We start from the raw sequence: 12,161 nt of genomic DNA, 5'->3' as shown, positions 1-12,161 counted from the left end.
TTAGGAGTTTAGGACAGGCATGTAGACACTGCGAAATATGACTAAAGAAATGTCAACATAGGGTCGCTAATGTGCACAATAAACACCGCGGTAAGACAAAAGATAACAATCTAGTGTTTGGGCCCCAGCGAGGCCATTTCTCGCAAATCCGTTTGTAGGCGTGACTTTTTTTCTCGCAACAGACGCCGGCATACGGGGTTAACGAACTTGATCAACATGACGTATGTCAATCAAGCTGTTCTCAAGAGTGGAAAGCTACTTTCAAATCTGCACGATGTCTCTTACGACTGGGTTTACAGGTCGTGAAAGGTGAAGGCTTGTTTTTTCCCATGTTTCTTCGATTATTGAAGCTTAGTATTCCACGTGAATAAAAAAAAATTGAGGTACAGTTTCGCGTTGTGCACATAATTATTAACGCAAATATTCATTATAACGCCAATCTCCAAACGCCTTTTCAAGAACACGGTAACTTATGTAAGTGCTGTCGTTAAAACAAGAAATGTCTGTGTAGTTTGCGTACTTCTGTCTGCGTCGAAACATATGTGCTCGATTTTTTTCTGTTATTTTTAGTAAAGGCGTTACTGAATGTGGCCATTTGCATTCCCACTTGGTTTCCGAAGAAAAATTACTGGCTGCTACATGTTGAGGCACATCGGTCCTTTCTAAATTGTGTATTTATCATGCGTAAAACCACAGGTGTGGTCAGATACTCCCTCCTGCCTTGTGTAGGGCAGTATTCGCAGTATTGATGCTGCAGGTCTGCCTGCTTACTGAATACTGGGTGATACTTAAAAAATCTCTGATGCATTTGAAGCACTGGCAGAGATAGGTTGGCCGAAAAGAAGCTTGTTTCCGAAATTAACTCAAAATAGTGCGACATCCATCCACCAATATATGATTATTTATATCCCAGACTGATGATGGGTTTATAAGTTATCGCATGGAAATTCAGCTTTTAGAAACACCAGGAATTTAGTATACAAACCCCTAAAAGGACTTTGGCATTATATTCTCTCGCATATAGATAATACTTGAAAGCTGCTTTGTTCTAAATGAGGTGCTCTAATTTCCGAACAGAAAATGGTTCACCAATTTTAATTTCTAGCATGCGCTTTTTGTGTTCATAAGCGTCTGGTGCGTATGTATTATTGCAGCAAATGCCTTGATAGCCTACCTAACGCATAAAAGACGGAGATCATTTGGGCGATAGCCTTAAAACAAATGCGCTGGGTGTTAGGGAGAGGCATGGTAGTCCGAGTTCCCCCTTTCACAAGCCACGTGATTTTTGGCCAGTCCGTAACTGTAGGTACGTGCTGAGTATCTGAGTTTGCCATAATCCTTTTTATCACTTGGTTCACAGGTGTGGGCTGCGAAGAAAGGGGTCGACTGCCGCCATTGTTATCATTGGGTCAAAGTTTCTTTTGCATTTTGCGTAGGTAGAGGTGATGAACGGTGCTTATACACACAAAATTTCCTGATAGCAGTACGTTCCAGGACCGCGTGTAGTCGCGACGACCTTGTCGTTGCCATGCCAACCGCTAATGGGAGGATTGGCCGGCGTTGGGGCATTCGCCATTGGCAGTCACTGAGGGAACGCTCTTGCGTAAAAGCGTTGCCTCATAGGCAGTAATTCAGTCACGCGCCATACGTGATAGCTAAAGGCGTGGTAATGACGGTCACGCTGACTGCCAATAGAGAATGCACTTATATGAAAGAAAGCTTTTGCACTGAGCCTGCAGTCAAGACGGTATTTCTTGAGAACATTTTGTATGGTGAGCATGGGGAAGTACCAGTAGTAAATGTGATATCAGAGAACTCAGCTGACCAATGCTACAGTTGGTCGACAATAGGTCGTGCCCGCGTGCCAAAAGTTGCGCGGGAGAAGTTTTGGGAATTTCAGATTCAAGGGAAGCCTGTGTAGATAGACAGTTTCGTGCCTCCCGAACCACACTAATTAGTGTCAAAGCAGTCATGACACCGAACTAAATCGAAGTTCCGCAGCAAAGAGCTTTAAGCTATGACCTATAGACAGAGCCGTTTGTCTCTAGCAAAATTATGCCTTTAGGTATGGATAAATTAGTGAAATTCGATAGCCATTACATAAAATATACTCACCTACTCTTCCGTGGCCAAGCTCCAGAAAAACCAGCAGGGCTATGGCGATGGTCCGCATTTTAACTAAATATAGCGGATTATGGAAATTGTCGCAGCACATTGCCCATATATATCCATAGGCAGCTGTGGCGACCGCATAATGCGAGAAATAGGCTAAGAAAAAATTTTGCCGGGCACTCAATAACACGAGTATCGTTCAGTATTCATAGAGTACATTGTATATATTAAAATTCAACTGAGAGAATTCGTGCGCGACAATATTACAAGGCACGGAGCGTCGGGACAATTGTGCTACGGTGTTATATGCGGATACAACGCATTTGTGTTTGCGTCTGTAAGCTGATTTTCGCTTTTGATACCATGAATTCACTCTAACTCTCCCAACTGCAAGCCTCGATTTTCTGAAAATTAAGGGATAGTGGCAGACAACTTAAGGAGTGTTATTTATACTAGTTGTTTTTCTTCACGTTCCTCTCATCGAATAAAGCATATCAGTCGTTTTGCTGCTTCATAATGGGGCACAATTCAGCACGTGCTCTCTCCCTGGGCTTTGAAATATGCGGATACACAGCTAGTGTGGCAGGACAGGATTGAAGGCCTCAATACGAAGGCATCAATGGTGTAATTTCTTTAAAGGTGACTGTAACTCAGTTATTGTGATTACGGTTGAGCAGAGACGCCAGGGGCCAAATATTTAGTAACTTTTAGGTTTTTAGCGCACAAAAAGGGACGAGAGACAGAGGTACGACGCGGACACACCTCCCATACGGCCTCTCCCATACTTCTCCAACTACCCCGGTCATGTACTAATTGTGGCCATGTTGTCCCTGCAAACGTCTTAATGTCATCCGTCCACCTAACTTTCTGCCGCGCCCTGCTACGCTTCCCTTCCCTTGGAATCCATTCCGTAACCCTTATTGGCCATCGGTTATCTTCCCTCCTCATTACATGTTCTGCCCATGCCCATTTATTTTTCTTGGTTTTAACTAAGATGTCATTAACTCGCGTTCGTTCCCTAACCCAATCTGTTCTTTTCTTATGCCTTAACGTTGCACCCATCATTCTTCTTTCCATAGCTCGTTCGTTCACACACACGCTCACGCTCAACACACACTCAACACACGCTCTTTCAAATATTTAGAGTGCAGCACTTAGGTGCCCGTTCCTGCGGCGAGCGTCTGCGTTTTTCCCCGTAACCGAGGGAACGAACACAGCGAATGATGAAAGCGAACGTGGAGGGCAGCGGCAGATGAAAGAAAGCGCTAGCGAAGAGAGCGTGAAGAGGAAAGCGGAGGATGAGGGTATGATGGAAGAGTGAGGAAAAAAAATTGTGCCGCCCAAGACGGGCTCTACGGCGACGATGGCTACGAGATGGCACCAGAGTAGGCCACGTCGTCTGTATTGAAACAAAGCGCTGCATGAGCGGAGGTATGTCTGCGGCGGCTACTGTGAATCGCGCCCGCGCGTCACCTACGCACGCCGGCTCTCGCGATATCCCGATTGGCGAGCCGGTCGCGCCACACATCGCTCGATTCGCAACGTGCCGCACGAGAAAGCTTCTCCGTGCCAGCTATATATCGCGAAATGAAAACGCGTAAACAGCTTGACTCAAATTTCGCATTAGGGAATATCATAATCGTCGGTGAAATGTTATTAATTAAATTTTTGAATAGTGAATTGCTGAGCACATCTAGAATGTTATTCAGCAATGCGAGCAAGTTTTACTTTAGCGGCATTTCAATTTCTTGTCGGTAAACTCAATTTAATAACGGTGACGCCAAAATTTTATTTCACGTCATTTTGATTGTTTCGATGAAAATTAAGGGTGTAAGAAGGGAACTAAACAGGTTTTGAGTTCGGGCAAAGTGATATCGTCGCGGCACAACGAGGTTCTTATACAGGGTGTCCCAGCTAACTTTAGCCAGAGTTTAAAGATATGTGAATGCCACGTATAATTTATTAATTATTATGTATATTATATGATATTATTATTATAGTATATATTATATATTATATGATAATATATATAGTATACAGTAATATTGTTTGTCGTCGCTTCGAGATACTCAGATTATTTTTTGCATTCCGCTTAATTGCATAATTACTCCTAATGAATTAATCAGCTTCTCAAATATCATAATTAGATGTAAAGTGTCAATAAGAAAATTGTAGAGCGACGCCATAAACTCCCAATACAGCTTTCTGTTCCTCAATTCGTAAGTGATCTTCCGAGCGTGAAAGAAGTCCGCGAATGCAGGCAAAATTGCCGCGCGACTGGCCGCTCGAGGCACTTTGCATGCATTCGCGTGCTTCTTTCACACTCGGAAGATCACTTTTATGTAGCACAAATTGAGGAACAGATAGCTGTATCGGTAGTTTATCGTGTTGCTCTACAATTTTTCTGATTTGCACTTTTAAGCTAATTATAATTATATTTAAGAAGTTGAATAATTAATAAAGACTATTTATCTGATTAGGCGGAATGAAAAAGAAATAATTTGAGTATCCACAAGTGACGGCAAAAATCCTTACCTTTGTTCTGTCCACCCACGTGGCATTTCCATATGTTTAAACGCTCGCTAATGTTAGCTGGGACACCCTGTATAATGCAACGTGATTTACGATGATCTTTCAGTCAATGTTACAAAACTTGTTGCTGAGCTAATCGGTTCATGACTTAAGAATAAAAGGTTACGGCGGTAAGCAGATGAATACGAAGTGAAACACAAACGATATATACGGGCGTATATGTCGTGTATCCCGTACATCCATGTATTCCCCGTACGTGTCGTCATTTCAACCTCGTCTACTTAGCGCCGCAACCATTGTTTTTACTTCGATCAATGGTCTGGAAGTTGCTTTCACTGTCCGTCTGGTATCCTGTAAAATTGACCCTGCTTCATCTTGGCCAGAGTAATATTGCAATTTTCACTGTTCGTCTGGTATCCTGTAAAATTGACCCTGCTTCATCTTGGCAAGAGTAATATTGCAATGTCTCAAAAAAAAAATAAGAAGAAAAAAACATCCTTGGATTGGGAGGTCAGGGCCGTGTGCCCGGACCGCGACTGATCTTTCCACGTCCAGCGCCACTCATGACTCATGGTGCCATGCTCACGAGATAACAGATGGCCGGGCTCATGCACAACTGTTGGAAAGTGTTTATTCGTCGGCCACCATATATGTGATGCGGGGAGGGGGGAGAGGGACTACTTCGAAGAAGTGCTGCTGTTTTGTGTGGACAAAAGCTGTACCAAACTGTCAGGACAGACTTCCTGCCCAGGCATAAAACCTATTGAAATGCCGGTAGCAACGACCGCTGTAAAATTCATGTTCCGCACAACTTCGATGCAGTACTTTGGTGTAGCATTGTTCCTAACAGCAGCTGCATGGCCTCACTTCTCATAACAAAATGATAGCAAAAAATATTTGCGAGTGCAGAGCCCTAGACATGGTTTTTATTTTTGCTGTAGTCAACACGTGGCATAGCATGAACAATTACGAGCTGGATAGTCTATTTATGCGCTATCGACACTGCAAGCATATCTTGTCGCAGTGTTTATGTGGCTCGCCATGGGAAAATTGACAAGCTAGGCATAATTACAACAGAAATGGTTACTGCCGCCGAAAATGCAATCAATGTGTTGCTGCTGCGCGCGGAAAAGTCAGAGAGACCCTGCCATGTCTGGCACCGGGCGCCAACTGCTCCGTTCTCTTCCTCATCCTCACCACTTTGCCAACCCGTCTTGTCGGTGCCTTCAGGCACACGCGACTCTCGCGACGCCCTTGTCAGTCTTCAACAGCTTCAACAGATTCAGTCTTCAACAAATTCAACAGTCTTCAACAGTCTTCAACAGTCTTCAACAGATTCCAAAGCTGTTAGCGCGCTTTCAATATCATTCACATTAGATGATTTTGTTCCTACACGAAGTTTGCCGTCCAAAGCACTTTTACTATCTGGATTTACTTATTTACGTGGCTTTTTGACACTTCACTATCAGCCTTCGTGGGTCTTCTCGTTTCGTCGTGATTAAATTGCCTGTTCTGCTTTTTTGCTCATTTCTGAAAATCGGCGCCCGGGAAACTGTAGCCTGCCTTGAAATGTACTATTGTTAAAGGTAACGCTGGCCTCCGTGCTGCTGTGTCCCTCTTTTCGCTGCCCGTAGCTATGTGTTAATGGTAGCTATACCAATTGGAGTGCGTGAAGATGCGTTAACCTGGCATGTTACCGAGAGAGCTGACGATGTAGCCATCGCAGCGCAAGTAGCAAAATGGGTGTCATTTGCTTCGAGAGGCTCAGGAGTCTACATACTGCCTTTACAAGCAAAAACAGTTATTGTTGGCAGAACCATTGTTTTTCGGGTCGCTGCAATGGTTACAGAACACCGCAAAGAAATTCAAGAAGAAGAAGCTGCCTCATCTATATGCGGTGAATTTTGAGGATTATTTTTCACCACAAACCCACGCTTGAACATGGGCCTAAAGGTAATGAAGCTTCTGAAGATTATTAAAAGGCTGATGTAACAGCCTACTGCAACTTGCCGCGATCCTCAGCGTTGACGGAATGTTCTCCACAAACGGCAGTGTTGATTATTTCCGCTGGCACTTGTGATCACTGTTGTCATGAAAGGTAGTATGAGTACATCAAATCTCTTATGGCACTGCCCTTAATAGGCATATTATGTAGACAGTGTAAGTGCTCAAGAGCTCTATTTCGCGAGCAGCAGTGTCGATACTGTATCAAATGGCCATAAAGTGAACGAACGTAGTGAAAATGTTGGTAATGTGGCCTAACCTATGATTGGTGGGACCACCTCTCACTGTATTCACGCAAGCTTACAGACAAGCTGCATGTTTCAAGATAGGTGTAGTGTAAACACAATGAACAGACGAAGACAATTTTTGGTACGTAACTTGGCCACTGTATCAAGGTTGCCTGTCGAGAAAATTCATGCGAGTAGAGGATACTAACATTTCTTTTACCCGTACGGATACCCTACCGCAGCGTTGTGGAATTCCTCATGCTGTGCGCTACATTATATATTTTTGACTAAAGCCAATGTCATCTAGAGCTCATAAACTGTGCTTTGTGCGCGATTCACGTCAAAGTAAAAATGGCATGATTTTTCAATGCAATGTGAATAATTTATTGTATACTATTGCAGAAGGTACACCTGAAAGTTGCCTAACTGAAGGAATACAAAGTGCGTATAAACACACATATCGAAATTGAAGATTGGAGACAGAATAAGTGACGTAATGGTCGTTTTTATTGCTCCTGAGCCAAACAACTTGCGCTCGATGTGTGACAGAAGCGTTGTGTCAGGCATAGAGAGTGGACTTGTCGCACCAGGAGGACTTTCAACAAAATAAGGCCAGAAGGCTTGCGGAGGCATCTTTTACATAATTCTCTCTCTTTACATAATATAAACGCTATCCTTTTAGGGATGTATTTGCATGCACATACCACAGAAAACAACGTAATTTAGCCCTGCTTACCAAGCCTCCTCGTTTTGTTACTCCTATTAATATCATAAAGATATTTCTAGCGACAATTGATTGAAAAAAAACGTGACAGAAAAGGAACTAGAGATCAATGATTATTACTATTTGGGAGAATCTGAGAAGCGGTAATCTCCCATGACTTGCTTGAAATTCAAAGGTGTAGCATTGTAGAGAGAAAGCGGCAAATGGTTTCAGGCACAGATATTTAACCCTGCGTTTGCCGCAATTTCTGGGCTCAAAAACGCAACTAACAGCGCAAGTTCTGTTATCGATAAGGGTTCCACATCTCAAAGGATTGGACATCATCCCCTAAGTGCTAACTTTTGCGTAAGGAAGTGGAACTTGCAATGATCTGAGTCATTTTTGGCGACAGCACCTGTTTTGCGGATATGGAACACAATTTTCATGCTCACGAGCGGTGGCAAAAAGAAGTGCCTTGCTCTTTGCGCTGCATTTATCAGTAGGCATAGCTATGACAAACGCTGTCGCATGAATTCTAAGGTTCTAAGAAGGCTTGTTGAGCGAGGTCCGCCTTTTGTATCGCCAAGCTTACGTTGCTGCTATCCTGGAATAATTTAACGCAGACGGTGAAGAAAATTTAAATAATGCTGAAGCATTGTGGCCTGGCGAGATAAAACGCTTTGTTTCGTGCATCTGCAACGAAGGAGTTAAGAAAACAATGGGTCTATCGATATTGCCAATCTGGTATGCCTTGGCTCAAGATCGAAGTATGCCGGGGGAAAATATTTTGAATATTATTTAGTATGCAACAGGAGACGTGCGTAAATGGTGCCTACAGTGGTCACGCTGAAACAAGTCTTTTGACCAAGTTAAAACCTGACCGCGGTGTTTCAAGCTAGGAGCAAGCGCTTTTTGTATGCATTCTACACAGTCTTACTATTTAGCTCACAGTTTCAGGAGGACTGTATTCACACTACGCGCCTATACGACAAGCGTTCAGCGAGCAGAGCGAGACCAATGCAGCTTTGCGCAGCATACGTGGCCCTCATTATTCTGTCTTTTACGAGATAAACCTCGCTCAGTGGGAAAAATGTAGCCGAAGTTTAAGTGTATACTTAAAAAAAAATATGTGGGAAGTGAGAAATTGCTTTTCTTTATTTAGGTAGTTGGCACGCAAGATAGCAACAAAAAAGTTTTTACTTGCTTGAAATATCCAGCTCGAACCCTTTTCTAATTCGCCCCCCCCCCCCCCCCCCCCCCCCCTTAGTTACGGATGGCCCGTTGTCGGGTTAGCTTGTGCCTATCAAAGCGGAAGGCTCAGCATGTAACTCATACCTCCGGGATTTCTGTTAGTATCAAGCACCCTTTTCGACCAAGGGGAGTGCTAAGCGAGGCTTGCGAGCAGGCTAGCTTGCGCTGGACGTCAGCTATTTTCTGTGCCTTTCCTCTCATTGTCTCTCCCCGTCGCCGCGGCGTCGTGGCTTTGACCTTGCGCTGCTAAGTCCGTGATGAATCCCGAGTGAAGCGGCCGCATTTCGACGGGGGAGAAATGCGAAAAACGCACATGTACCGTGAAGTTGGCGCACGTTAAAGAACCCCAGACGGTATGAATTGATTTGGAGTCCTCCACTACGGCGTGCCTCATGATTGTATCGTGGTTTTCGCGCGTAAGAACATCAGAATTTAATTAAACACCTTGTCCCCGCCTTACTTCAACGCTTGAAATCTGGTCCCTCTCATCCGTGATAGGTTGTTCTAATTTGTGTTCGCAGCGTGAGCTGTTCAGAAGTCATCCGCGCTTTGGCACAGCTATCATCTCTGCTAGTGCTTGTCATGCCTCGAGTCACATCTTTGTCACAACGTCAGCGCTTATAAACGCATATACGCTCGTTCGCGTCCTGAGTGCTCCTAGTTTGAATATCTCATGTCGGTGTTGGCGAAATTCAATGTTCCTCACGGGCAGTATAGAAAGCGAATTGAAGCTGTTCGAACTTTTACCACCCGGCTAGCTGTTTATCATCATTTTATCTGATCATCATATCTCATCAATTTGTCAGCATTTTATCTTCTCCTTGCTGTACGCTGAAGGACGGCGGCGGGACACTGTCTCATTAAAAAAAATCCAAGTACGGTGTTTCGTATACACTCGCTTTATGGACAGTAATTTTAGACAGTAAAAGCCTCATTATCAATTTGAAAGTTTACAATTAGCGATCGAACTAGGAGGCTGCAGGCGATATTGAAAGAATCATTGCGACGAGAAATAGAGATGAAAGACAGGAATGTCTTTGTTGGTCAAGTATTCCTTGGTAGGGCGGGTTCTACGAGGGACTTGTACGCTGTTTCGAGAAGTGCGTGATAAGCTTGGCAGACAGGTAACTGGCTTCGCTTTGAGACAACCACGCTTTTTTTTTTTGCAGAATTTCGGGGCGTGGTTAATTCCAGCCTTCGACCTACGTTTAGTAAATTGTTGGTGAGCGCTGCCCACTTCCGCTAACAAGATTTTGAGTTGGCAGTTGATGAATAGCTCAACGCCTTCACCAAACATTGGCAGATACTACTTGGGACGTGCACCTATAACAGTGTCGAAAAAAGCGAGAAGACCTGAAGATGTTAATGATGGCAGAAAGGGCACTAGAATGAACTGAGAAACTGGAGCATTTGCTGCGCGCACGCGTAAAGATGCGCATCGAGTCGAATCCTACAAACTTTGCATTGCAGTTCCGTTATATTCCACCAGGTGGCCCGACAAATAGCAGTTGCATATAGCACTTGCATGCTGCATGTAGCTGGACCTTGTTAATCCAAGCAGGCTAGATGACTATTTATCACCGCCCCGTTTCAAAGGGGATGCCAATAAACTATAATTAGCATCATCAACAACGACATACCCTGGCACTGGTCAAGCGATGTGACATGTGCACATCGCTGTCTGGATACCTTTGTTTACTTTTCGGCATACGTTATGGCTCCACCTCTAAAGGTATGAAATGCTGCTGAAGAAGCAAATCGTAGAGCTACGAGGGTGGCTGTAACCAGGCAACGTCGGGCGCAAGCCGCAGCTCGCCATCAACTCCACGCGGACAGTCTAGTTCTGGGGAAAACTACGCCGCGAAGAACCTATAGAACGTGCTGCCGAGAATGAGACTCCTATGCAGCCGCTCCTCCAGCTTTCGCTGTGCACGCGCCGCGTAGGCCAGTGACATTGGTGTAAAGAGCACAACTACAGCACTGAATAGCAAACTCTAATTATAGAGCACACCGCATTTCACCTTCAACTCAGGTACTGACCGAAATATTCAGCAAAAATAAGAAAAAATTAGAAAATGGTTGTGTCTACGGGACCGCGAAATCCCCCGACAAAGAAACCCCGCGGGTGGGTCACTCGCAAAATTATAATTTTGGAGAAAACCAAATTTTTTACATCGAATTTGTACGCGGTTAGCCGATTTGTCTGTCCATCCGTCCGTCTGTCGCCTGTATGCCGAAAAGTTCTCCGGCTCAACCCCCCCTCCCCCCCCCCCCCCAAAGAAAAGAAGAAGAGAAAGAGAAGCGGGCAATTGGCTGCGCTAATAGCGACGTCGCTGCTCTCCGTCGCAGCCGAGCGCGCACAGCAGTTTCTGTCCGGCTCCGACATGGGTAGCCCCGCGTGATACGTACTCCTGAGGAGCAGGCAGCTTTCAATCAGCAACACCGCGAGCAGAACCGGGAATGAGCATGTTTACACCGCGCATTTCCTTGGGTACCCACCCATTGATCCGGCAGCCTACCAAGCCGTCGTTTAATGAACCGTGGGGATTAACCCAGTGATAAATACCAGGGCCGCACATTTTGGCTTGGCTGGTTAACCATCTGTATAGAGTGCTTTGGCGGTTATTATTTGAATGAACATAACAACCGCATGAAGTGCACTGAGTTTTGCGAAATTAGAAACGTAGAACGCAGAACGATAGATATATGCGACGGGCGATCTTTAAAGCATAGGCCGTATAACGTAAAACTATTCCAATATGTTTTTATTACAATCTCCTGACGGGAAATGTGCTTAACCGCCGACGCAAGCATCGGGCGGTCACCCACAGGGTTGTCTGAACAAACCAATCAAATGCTCCCGTCGTTGATAGGAGGTAACATTTGTTTGCTTGAAAAACGAATAACATTGCCTGCACTGACCGGCTTGTCTTATCTAATTGACTCACAAGAGGCGAGGAGCATGCTCAAGTGCAGAAGGATTCGATGGGGCCGAGCCACTGCACTGAATATCGATAACCGCATGAAGAGGGTGGTGCCAGCGTCGGCGATTGGTCCGCTTTCTCTAACTTAACTTGCGGTGGCTCGTCGACAATCGCGGCGGCATGCAACGGAAGCTTAAGAATGACGCTAAAACGGATCCTCAGCAAAGAAGACTTGGCAGAACGACGTCGTAAACGTGTCGAAAGTTCTAGAAAACGTTACACGGCCACGCAAAAAGCTTTATTACACGCAAATAAACCCTTGGTCTCCGGCAGGGACGAGTAGCCAGTGCCGGAGCGATCGGCGGCAGCCATCTTTTATTCCTTTCGGAACGGAGCAGCCTGCGGCTA

This window comes from Dermacentor andersoni, chromosome 7 (assembly GCF_023375885.2).
Source record: "Dermacentor andersoni chromosome 7, qqDerAnde1_hic_scaffold, whole genome shotgun sequence".
Lineage (NCBI taxonomy): Eukaryota > Metazoa > Arthropoda > Arachnida > Ixodida > Ixodidae > Dermacentor > Dermacentor andersoni.
The sequence above is the reverse complement of the archived record's forward strand: the minus strand, read 5'-3'. Positions refer to the sequence as shown.